This window comes from Simochromis diagramma, unplaced genomic scaffold (assembly GCF_900408965.1).
Source record: "Simochromis diagramma unplaced genomic scaffold, fSimDia1.1 OVJJ01000432.1, whole genome shotgun sequence".
Taxonomy (NCBI): domain Eukaryota; kingdom Metazoa; phylum Chordata; class Actinopteri; order Cichliformes; family Cichlidae; genus Simochromis; species Simochromis diagramma.
In genome coordinates, this window is record NW_024387260.1 from 185,670 (window position 1) to 195,243 (window position 9,574).

Sequence of the window (9,574 nt, forward strand, 5' to 3'; positions counted from 1 at the left end):
GGGAACTGCACCCAGACCCAGGTGGTGTTTCCCTTTTCCCTGTGGTGGGGAGAGGCAGACCGCCCCGACTCCGTAGCAGCAGGGAGGCCCCACACTCCAGACCGCAGTCGGACGGCCAACTCCTCCTCCTAGCCCCCCCGCTCCAGCAGGCCGCAGAGAACGGGGGTGGGAGAAGACTCCAAACCTCCCTCCACCCGCTCATTGTAGTGTTGATGCATGTGTGTTCTAAGGTGCATTTAAAACCCAGGAGGGCTTGGAGCTACCTGCCAGAGAGCAGCAGGTAAGCGCATGGTCCCTCCTGCTAGCCCTCAATGTCTACGTGTATTTAACATTGAGAGGTGGGCAACGACGCCAGGGGTGGGGTGTACACCCTGATGGTAACTTGGACTCCGCGTATCGTGCCCACCCCCAAGATCCTATATGTATGTGTAATGAGGGTGCGAGTAATGTGAATGTCTAAGTTGTGGGACAAAATTGAGGCAGAGGCAGCCAGAAGGGGACGGGGGGGACGGGGGGGGGGTAGCCTCCTCTGCACCTTGGTGACATACCCCAAGGCCCTGCATGTGTGGGTGTGTAAATAAATTTACACAAAATGTCAGAAATCTGTTCTGTCATGAACACGTTTGTCACCAAACATTTAAAGCTAGTTTTTCACGTTTTGTTGGCTTAATCTGGGGTCCAAAATATAATTGGACATTGTTGACTACTTTTGATTTTACATTTGTATTTCTCCTTTAAATGTATTTATTTTCTCACCTTGTTTGGTCTCATTGTTTTCAGTTCAACCTCACATGTCTGAATTTACAGTTATTTTTTAATTGGCTTACTGTTTTAACACAACTGATCTGAAGTCACACAAAAGCATAAAATCCTAGTAGTAGTTATATTTTTACTGTAAAAACCACAAACATGTTTATTGAATTATTGTCATAACTTGAAATGCAAATATAAAGTTTACATTTAAAAACTTCAAACACTAAAAGAAGTTACATACAACTATTTATCTAAAAATGAAGTTTGTACAACCATTTAAAAATACTACTAAAGCTAAAACGAGGGAACAATCAGGTGTCACACAAATTATTTGTGCCAGTGCAAAAAATAGTTTGTCCACCACAAGACAGAGGAGAACATCACAGGGATCAACCTGCAGGCCTGACAGCAGCAGGAGTATCACTGCTCCTTCGAACGTCGGCCGAGCAGCTACTAAGAAAGGACCTGGTACAAGGTGCTCTGACCTAATGGAAACCCTGCAAAGAGGGCCTCCTCACTGACAACAGCACCCGCCAGGTGTGGAGACGTATCCAAGCCCTCACCAACTACACAGGCCAGAGTCCCCCAACCCCCGACAGCAGCCTCGAGCTCACAGATAATTAACTTTTTGAGATTTCCTTACCTGGATGACTGAGCATGCATCAAGACACTGAGCAGCATGAATAAACAGTGTGTATTTGACAAAAGATTAGTGTGCAGCCAGGGTAATTCTCACTGAACAAAAGTGTTTCTACAAAATACATGAGAGCATTTTATCTGTTCTTATTTGAGAAGCTGAATAAAATGAGTGCAACAGCACAAAGACTGGGAAGAATCTGACATTCAGGGGTGAAACATTGCACTGCGTTTGAGACGCATTAAACAAAATTATATTTGCACGTCTTAAAGCAGAGCCCCGTGTTTTTAACAGTGCACTTAAAGGAAACCTGTCAGGCGTCGTTTCTCAGGAGGGGCCGACATGTTTGCGTGCATAAATGATTTAATAATCTGTTCCCCTTTCAAGCAGCCCTGCAAGACTGAAACTAAAGCGCTTCAAAATACCTCAATGAGAATGTTTACAAGGTGAGCCTCTCCAAATTACAATGTGCTTTGGAGAGACTCACCTTTCTGGAACATGTGATCACATCAGATGGTGAGTCCATCTGTCTGAAAAGGATTGCATCGATCCAATCCAGACTCACGAGGATTTTCTTTTCTTTTTACATGACCTCATATTTCTGTCAGTGGAAACCCAAACATGCTGCATGAGAGGCTCCACAATCAGCAGTGACACATGTGAGGGGACTGACTGGACATGACAGACTACAACAGACTGATGATGCAGACAAAGCTTTGACTGACTTCAAACTGACACTTTAGACTGCAGCTAGTTTAGGATGACCCTTGTTGTAGCTGTTGTATCACAAACTTGTGGCTACAGCCTTATTACTCCCATAAACTACAGCTGTTTGTAAATGTAAGGCTTATATTAACTCAAAGATTCTGTTTCCTGGCAGGTACAGTGTGGATGCAGTGGCAGAGCCAGGAGTCAAACACAATATGGAACCAGAGGATTAACATGAAAACCACACTAACTTCATCTCTTAACACAGATTTACAGGCCCAGAGTAAAACTACCCCAGAGGAGAAGCCCTCAGAAAACCCAAGAGACAGTGTACCTAACTTTCTTATTTTCTCATTCTCCTAATTATGGTAAATTAACACAGGGAAGGTCCATGTGTCAAAAGGAGGGAAGGTCCAAAGAAATGCAGCTCACACAAGAAAAGGGATTCCAGAATTTAGCAGTTTTTCTATGATTTGTGTACCTTTGTTGGGTTTGATGTTTGTATGGGATTAGAAGAATCTAGTTTGTTACTGATTATTAGTTATATTAGTTATTGCCTAGTCGCTCGCGCTACTTAGAAAGCTTCAACCTACATCAGTGTAAAAGAATGTGTGGAGGCAGCTGTTTGGGCTCAAACTGTGGTCATAAATAGTTTGTGCTTGTAAGTGAGACTGCGTAGTTGTGAACTAAGTTTTGTAACCTTGTAAATCAAAAAATCTGTAAATGTTCTGTTTGTGCATCTATAGATGAGAATTTGTGTGTAAAAAAGATTTGTTCATAACAAATAATAACACAAGTCACATATTGTTTTTGTTAAGGTTGCACAATTCTGCACACAGTGGTGTGAAAAGTGTTTGCCTCCTTCCTGATTTCCCTTTTTTGTGTGTTTGTCACATTTACATGTTTCAGATCAAACAAATATTTACTATTAGACAAAGACAACTTGTGTAAATAGAAAATGCAGTTTTTTTAATGAAACACTGTTTGTGTCGGGTCCTTTTATCACATACTCCAAAAACTTCATTTTGTTTGTTTTTTAGCCAGTCAGAGGTCGACTTACTGGCATGTTTCAGATCATTGTCCTGCTGCCTGAGTGCTCTTAAGCTTCAGGCCATGAACTGATGGCCGGATGTTCTCCTTCAGGATGTTTACACAGCAGAACTCATGGTTCCAGTAAAGGGAACCATCTCCTGGGTCTGGGGGCAGATAGCCCCTCCAGGGGTGCTGGTGCCTGGGCCCAGGAGTATAGATTATGTATGAGGAGTGTGAGTGTGTGTACCCCATACAGTTCTGCAACTGGTTTAATAATGTTTGTCTTTATTGTAAATGTGTTGTTTTGGATTCGAAACAGCTTTAAGAGAAGAAAAATAAAATATATATACATGCTAAACATGTTACTTTGACCTCTTCTCTAAATGAAATTCAAACCTGACACAGTCTAAACAAACACACCAACAGTTTATCAGGTTTCATGCAGACGTCCAAAGAGCACAAACATCTCCAGGGGAACAAAGTGAAAATCAGAGAAAACAGAAGAAGCTTCAGAGTCCAGGAGTGGAAGCAGACGACCAACAGACAGGAACTTAGAAATAAAAACTCAGAGGGGAGCAGAAACAGTTCAGGAGGGCATCCACAAGGTGGAGCCAAGAAGAGGAGCACTTCAGGAGAATGGACAGGCTGAGAGTCAGTAGGCAGCAGTGGAGGTGGAGGCCTCTCCAGAGGTGTAGCACACAGACAGCAGTGCAGGTGGAGACCCTTTGGAGGCTGAGGAGGAGGTGAGTGGGAGCAGAGCAGTATTCCAGCAACACTGCAGTATAAGGGACCAGCAGAGGGCGGCTGAGCTGGAGGTTGAGGGCAGTGGAGGCAGCACCATCCACTGGACTCTGCTGAACTGGAAAGTGTTGCTTTTAGTAGGAAAGCTGGGAAATGGAGTCCTGGTCAGAAGAAGCTGGAGAGTGAGAACTCACCAAGTCCCTGAGCCACAGCAGCAAAACATCTACAAGCCATCATTGTTCCAGAGTCTCCTCATGAATCCTCCACAAAGCTGCTTCTGTGGAGTCTGAGCTAAAGTCTTTGAACACAGTGAATCTGCTGGATCCATGACTGCTCAGAGCATCCTGTAGTGACAGAGCAGGGACTGGACCTACAGGTTAGATTAAGGTCAACATTAGAAACTCATCTTGTGTTGGTTTGTATACAGAAGTCCAAAGAATACAAGAGAGGAACCAGGAGCACATGAGGGAGGATCACAAGGAAGTGGGAACATCAGCTTTGACAGAGAACAAAGGAAGAATCTGTGAGTCACTAACAGTGTGTTGGGCAGCTGAAGCTTCACCAGGCTTGTGTTCAGCAGTAGAAATGCTCATGGAGTAACTGTGGGTTAAGGACACAGTGGGTCTAAACACATTTGTTGCTCTGAGGCTGCAGTGACAGTTGATGTGTGGACACATGGAGGTTTGTAATGAATGAACGAATGAATGCTTTATTGGCCATATGCAGGTTGCCCCACAGAGGAATAGGACACCCCCCCCCCCCCCCCCCCCCCGACTTACACACACAACAACAAAGACATCACATGGGAATACAGTCGGAGATCGGCAGCGTTGGGAGAATAACACTGAAAAAAATTACACAACAATGGGAAGAGTACAAGAGGAAAAAAAGAGACCTCTTCACACGCTGGGCAACCTATGGGAGGACAGCATGAGAACAGGAAACAAAAAAACTCCTCTGCACAGAGAGCACATTAATGTCCACATGACAACATCAGAGCACATGACAAGCCACAGGGGATGGATAGGGTGGTGGGGGGTAATCCGAAGGAACACAGCAGTCGTGTCAGTAATGTCTATTATACTCCCTACAGGAAGTGCCCCACCTATTGTAATGGTTCAGCCCAGATAATGTCAGCTGGGGGAGTTCAGCTCTTAGTTTTATCACCATCACATGTTCTTTATCCGTCTCCACAGCAGCACTAACTAACAGTTTGTAGCCTCAGTATCTGAATTATTCCTCACATGTTATCTCACCATGTAAACCACAGCAGCCACTGGGGACATTTACACACTTCTTCTTACAACCAGCAGATCTTACAAACACAGTTTATTAGAAAACATGTTTTACCTTTGACTGGTACATAAATATGAACATTTCACAGGTTAATGTTGGGAACACGAGACCGAACACCATCACAGACTTTTGATATGATACTAACAGAAACAGGCTCTTTGTAAAAAAGTTCATCTGGATTTGAACATAGTTTCATACGTCGGGAAAATCAGGCTGAAGTTTTCTGTGTTTAAGCGTTAACATGTATGAAAGCAGTCTGATGGTTTTTAAAGAAAGTGTCTCGTGTAGAGCTGCAACGATTCATCGAGTGATTCCAATAATTCGATCATAAAATTCTTTGCTTCCATGTTTCACAGACCTCCAATAGAAACGTGTTCATGAGCAGCGTGTGAATCAAAGTCTGAGCACATTAAGCCCACACAGCCTCCAGTGTTAAACACTGATAACAGCAGCAGTGATGATGATGTCACAGTTTAACGTGGAGGCGGAGCCTGTTTACACAGAGAGGCGGAGTCTGTTCACACACTAAAATAATGGCTAGCTGCAGGCCTGGTCTCGTGTGTGAGAAGCTGTAAATCAAATATCTTCTACCTGCAAAACTCCTTCAGTTTTATTTCTACAGCAGCAAATGACAACAACAGTCACCTGCAGGAGTTTCTACTGTAAAGTAAAGACTCGACAACAACAGAGAAACTCCACCAATCAGACCACCCCCTATGAGAACGGTGACGGTGGATCATCCTCGTGTTCTTACAGCGTGGTTACAGCGTGGCTATGAAATCTCCACCATGTTAAAGAGTTTTGGACACTCGATGGGAAACTGCCCGCTCAGGCCCAGCAGTTTGCTTCAATGACCTGGAGAAGAAGCAGGAAATCCTCCAAGGTTTCCAACATGTTTCAGTCCTGCAAATGTGCAACCTGCTGCATTATGAGCTTCAGTGATGAGCACAGCAGTGGACTCAGTGAGTGTTTCCATCACATCCAGGCCCAGAAGACTTGGAGGAAATGAAGATTTTGTTCTTCCACTTATTTCCTGTCATATTCTGCACTTCTTACTTCTTTCAGCTGCCCATGAAATAATGAAACTTTCTGCAAGAAAGACAATAAAGATCAGTTTGATGGTCAACATGAAGCTTGTTTTTGTTTGACAGCATCAGCTGTTGCATCAAGTAAGGAGTCAAAGGCAGCAAAGAGCTGTGTGTGTTTGTGGATCACTGCGGCTTTATTCACGTGTCCTCTCTACAGAAGCTCACTGGCTGCTGGGAGGACCCGGACATTTCCCTCTGGGTTGTTCGGCTCTGTTGGAACTTTGAGGAAGAATAAATGTGATAAAAGCTGGTCTCTAATAACTCTCTCTGTCATGTTCAGTATATGTGTGCGTGCTGTGATTGGTGTTTTCCCTGTGAGTGTTTGATGTGACACCTGGAGCTTTAGCTCACCTTGAAAACACAGGTTATGTTTGTGGTAGCGTGTGTGTGCGTGTCGTTCTGTGTGTGAACACGACAGCTCGAATAGTTGTGAATGAACTCTGATCAAACTTTGTAGGGGTGTAGAGCGCGCTCATGGTAACCATCTGTTCACATCTGGCTCACATCCACCCAAGTCTTCAAGGTCGACTTCATGATTTATTGATGGAAACTGAGAAAAGCCTCAAACTTAGAAACCAGGATTGGAACAAGTGTGCTGTGGATCATCAACATGTAGAAAGGAGCACATGAAGATATCAGCTCACATCTGACCTCTGACCTCACTTCAAGGTCAACAGATGGATCTGAAGGTCAAAGTGATAATAATGCTCTTTAGAGCCATTTTGGAGCTCTGAGCTCTTCAAGGTCAAATGAGGTCAAACTTCCATCAAATGTCTCGTGTTTCAAACTCTGTTTATAATTCTACTGTCTGTGTTTCTAATGGAACATTGACTTTATTAAACAATGAGATAGTGACATGTTCTACATCCACATCAATCACAATCATAGGAAATGTCACATAGATGTGCTTGTGTTGTGTCCATGATGATGTTAACAAACTGTGACAGAGCCTCAGACGTGATGAAGAAGCTGAATCAGCAGAAAGAGCAGAGCAGGAAGCAGCAGCATCCACACAGGTGTGTCTCAGGTGAGTCCTGCTCCCACACTAAACACATCCACATCATATTAGCATGTGCTAACATGTGCTTCTGCTTTATTTCAGTCTGACATGTTTCCAGTCAACATGTCTGCTGTGTGTCTCTCAGCACTTGCACTAAATCTTCCCGTGTGTCTGTGATACTGCGTGATGCTGACAGACTGTAACGTCAGTGAGTCTGTGAGCATCTCTGTCACCTACAGCTTCCCTGTGGAGCTCATTTCAAATGCTCAGGTTACACTCAGGAACAGGAAATGCTGCGTCTGCAGTTTGTCTCCTTCAAACTAAAGCGTCTCAGACACGAGCAGCACGTGAGCACAAAGATGTTTGTGGTCACGTGGTGGGCACGAGGAGCTCTCAGTGAGTTTGGAGCTGAAACATCTTTGACTCCCAGAGTGTGAAAGTGAAACAAGCAAACGTGGATATTTAGGAGCCTCAGACGGTGTGATGATGATCATGAACCCAGGAAACAAAGAGAGAAAAGAACAGATTGGAGATCAGAGCTGAACACACACTTTTTTAAAAGCATGCAGGAGCCGTGAGGACGAGCACGGATTCATTCATTCATATCTGCACTGTGATCTGAACTCTCTCTCTTTCTAATCTCATGTGTGAAGGTGAGAAGGACACCGCCTCCCTGACAGAAAAGCTCCTCCACCCACACAGCTGAAGAAGATATTTACAGTGTGTCCAATGGCATCACTCTTCCACACACAGACAATCACTTGTTGATGCAGCGTGGTGCAGCTGGGAGGAAGGAGGTAGGAAAGCTGAGCCAGTGTTCCCGCTTTAAAGAAGGCACCTTCAGCCAATCACTGACTCCACCCACAGCATAGTGACAAATACTCAGTACAGGCTAAACAGCACCACCCTCAGGCCAACATGGAGAAAAGCATCCACACTGAAACCAGACCAATGATGATCTGGGCTCCAAACATTCATATCCAACACACGTAAAGCCTTCAAACGTCATCTGCTAATGTTTCTGTTTATTCTATGATGATTTTAAAATGAGCTCACAGCCACCTGTCGTCCTGCTGAGCTCCACCAAGGGGCCACTTTAAGGACCTGTCAGATAATCCTATGAGTCAATCATCATCTTATCATTTTACAATTCTCTTTAAACTTTCAGCCGTTTAACTTCAGTGATGCTCAGGATGTCTTTGATATCCAGGAGTTTCACCCACGTCCAGTGAAAAATGACGATCAAATGAAAACATCCACTTTTTCTTCTTTGAGTCAGTTCCTGAAGAGGGTCTTATACCTGCCAGACTCCCAGAAACTCAGTGTGTTCAAGAGTGAGCTGACAGTCAGAGTCAGTGTGAGCGTGATCCAACCATATTAGTGTGAACAGCATCACAGAGGATTCAGCTGCTTTAAATGGGACAGTGTGAGTAAATAACAGGGACTAGAAAGAGAGAGCAGAGTTCTCCTCAGTAACACCAGGATACCTCACCCCTCTGAGTCTCGCTTCCCCGCCTCCATCGTTTAGTGATGGCCTTCTCTACCAAACCTTGTGTCACCATGGCAACTACACCATGACAGCACTCAGAGAGAAACTTCTGAGCCCACGACTACATTAGATGTTTGCTCTGCTGAATCCAGCCAGCCCCTACCTGGCTTTAGTCATATGGGATAAAACGGTAGGGCCAGAGGTGGGAAGTAACTAAGTACAAATACTCTGTTACTGTACTTCAGTAGGATTTACAGGTATCTGTACTTTCTACTCCTTACATGTTCAAACAGGCTGGTTACTTTAGCTTTAACACATTTGAGGGGAGTTATTATTCCATCAGTGCGAGCCTTCAAACATCAAAGTGATTTGAGCCTGAACAGAAACACATGAAAGGAAATCCTGTTCATTCATTAATCACATAAAAGAGACCAAAGAGTCAACTGTGAGTCACAGTCAGGGCTTAAAGTGGGCCATGTTTTTATTTGATATGTTTTTGGGACGACAGCTGAACGACTGCAGGTAAGTTGTGTTAGCGCTACTTTAGCATCTAGCTAGCCCTGCTGAAGAGCAGCGAGCATAAAGGGAGGAACGTTTTTGAAGTGTCAGGCCCCTAGAGGCCAAAGTGGCAGTGATTAAAGAGTTTCCCACACCTACCACCAGGCGGGAGTTGCATAGGTTTCTAGGGATGGTGGGCTACTACAGAAACTTTTGTAAGAATTTCTCCTCTGTAGTCAAGCCATTGACTGACCTACTCAGCCCAAAGGTTGAGTTTGGCTGGTCAAGTGAGTGTCAGGATGCTTTTGAGAGTGCAAAAGCCCTCCTCTGCC

The 9,574-nt window shown here is 44.3% G+C and overlaps 1 long non-coding RNA gene across 1 annotated transcript; it reads right to left on the reverse strand.

Annotated features, from left to right (window-relative positions):
• Positions 1-5,181: 5,181 nt before the first annotated feature.
• Positions 5,182-8,018, reverse strand: LOC120715329. Its single transcript, XR_005691600.1, has 2 exons — positions 6,607-8,018; positions 5,182-6,256 (listed from the first exon to the last, which is right to left on the reverse strand). It is a non-coding gene; the product is annotated as an uncharacterized LOC120715329 (long non-coding RNA).
• Positions 8,019-9,574: the final 1,556 nt, after the last annotated feature.